This window comes from Aphelocoma coerulescens, chromosome 1 (genome assembly GCF_041296385.1).
Source record: "Aphelocoma coerulescens isolate FSJ_1873_10779 chromosome 1, UR_Acoe_1.0, whole genome shotgun sequence".
Taxonomy (NCBI): Eukaryota; Metazoa; Chordata; class Aves; order Passeriformes; family Corvidae; genus Aphelocoma; species Aphelocoma coerulescens.
In genome coordinates this window covers 98968840-98970956 of record NC_091013.1, presented here as the reverse complement: position 1 = coordinate 98970956, position 2117 = coordinate 98968840, and the positions used below count along the sequence as shown (strand labels likewise).

Sequence of the window (2117 nt, the reverse complement as noted above, 5' to 3'; positions counted from 1 at the left end):
GTGAGGTCCTCACTCTGCTCCTTCACAAGAAAGATATTTGCCCTTAAATGTTTCCTCAAGATAAGAGCAACAAAGACTGAAAGGTGTGAGCAACTACTACTTTAGCAGAGAAGCTACTCTGGAGTAAAAAGCTGCTCAGAAGACTGACTGGAATAGAAAATCTGAAGAAACCCAGCATGCTGTAGTGCCTTGTACCATAGGTGAGAGTGCACTGGACTAAGGGAGCTGTTGTTCCCTCAAGGATACTGGCCTACAGGGAAACTGAAGAGCACCACCTCTTCACACTGTTCCTAGGAGGCAATGGATCCCTGCTGGGAAAGATAGTCAGCTTATTGGCTATCTGCTGCAAACTTATGAAAGGAGCTGTGCTTTCCTTCAGTACCTCTCACTTGAAATGTATCCAAAATTACTGACTTGAAATATGAGGCCATAATATGTTTATGGGTGGAATCTAGGCACCAGAGAGAGGCAAGGTGCATAGCATGTTAGCATGGATTACAACCCAAAAATACCAGTCACACAATCTATCCAACCTCATCTGAGAGAAGGGAGACAGGCAGGGGAGACAGATGTTTGACAACAGATTTTACCTGAATCTGTGAGGTGATGCTTACGAAGGGGTACTTTTTAAAAAGAAGGCTCCTAATATTTTCTTCTGTTCAGTACGGGCCATGTCCCTTTGCCAGGGAATGCAGATGCTGCTTAGCTAGAGAGATGAGTGACTCGGGGAAAAATCATCGCTTGTTTTCCTGTTTAAACAAAGATGCTTTCTCGTAATGATAACCAAAGCAGGAGTCAGCATCTTTTGGCAAACAAAGTGACATTAAAAGCATTTGCTGGAAATGCTTTCCACTTTGTTCCTGAAAAATGTCCAGAGGATATTGATAGAGTAGCAGAGGACTCAGTTCTGCAGCAGGGGCCCAGCGACTGTAATTTGAAGTTTGGGAGGGGAAGGACCAGAAGGGTGGTGAAGGACCTTTAGTGAGATCTAGGAGTTTCTTCCTCCGGGAAGCTTCGTATATTAAACCCACTAATCACTGGATGCCATCTGGCAAAATCCAAAGACAGAAAATACGCTCTTTCAAAACATGTTTAGAAGATATTGGAATACGTAATCTCTGTTGGGGGGATGATGCACCAGCATGGGAGAAGGAAACCACTGAGGAAATCATCCCTAGCATACAGATGGATCCAGGAATAGAGCCCAGCAATGTTGCTTTCAACACATGGCTGCTCTGTCCCCATGGGATGAAGGCAGCAGCAAGGACTGACAGAGGATTTGCCTGTTCCTCAGAGAGAGCAAGTTGTGCAGAGAAGCACAAATGCCTTTCATACTGCCCGGCTTCGGACTCTGCATCTCCTTCACAGCCAGCCCGTGGGGTTGCTTTGTAGGCTGTACCTGGCAGCAAGGTACATGGGGGCTCCTGTGCCTGAGGCTACGCAGCTTGCACTGTGGAAACGAGGCAAGGCAATTCTTAGGGCTGTCCTCTGAGGCTGAAGGGGCAGACAGTGCCAGGATGCACACTGCTGGACAGGACTCCAAGACCCAAGTTTCTATCAGAAAGAAGCAAACACATTCCAGGAGTTAGTCTGAGATCAGCAGAACTCCTACCAGAACTAAGGCTTGTCTGTTATCTCACTGACCTCTCCGGAAAGAGCGAGAGTTCCCGGTCACAAACAGAAGTGCAGTAGAATACAGGGCCCAAACCCTGTTGAAATAGGAGATGAAAAGAAGAAAAGAATAAATCAGAAGCGAATCCCAGTACTTTACATATCCTTGGAAAACTGTCAGCTCTGGTAGTAATTGGAGCAACTGAAAAATCAGTTTAAGAGTCAAGGCAACTACTTTGCCCACTGTCTAAGAGTCACCCCAGCTTGCTTGAATCCACTGAGCCTTACAACAATTTATAAAATCAGAAAAGATTCCTTGGCCTGTGGATATCTTACAGAGCCTCAGTGCAATGAGGGAAAGTCTTGCTTTATACCACAAAGCTTACATGCAGATAGGACTCTCTGCTAATCAATTGTGTATTGAGACCTCGAGTGTACTCCTGTGGCTTAACAACCCTGAGCATCCTCACCTGCGCCCTCCACCCCAGCACCCTCCATCACTGCTT

At 46.2% G+C, this 2117-nt stretch overlaps 1 long non-coding RNA gene across 2 annotated transcripts; it reads right to left on the bottom strand.

Moving 5' to 3' along the window:
- Window positions 1-629: 629 nt before the first annotated feature.
- Window positions 630-1997, bottom strand: LOC138119618 (uncharacterized). Of its 2 annotated transcripts, none has more exons than XR_011155548.1 (3): window positions 1948-1997; window positions 1645-1709; window positions 630-1554 (listed from the first exon to the last, which is right to left on the bottom strand). It is a non-coding gene; the product is annotated as an uncharacterized lncRNA (long non-coding RNA). The 2 variants fall into 2 exon arrangements; XR_011155550.1 differs by lacking the exon at window positions 1948-1997 and adding an exon at window positions 1900-1947.
- Between the last annotated feature and the right edge of the window lie 120 nt (window positions 1998-2117).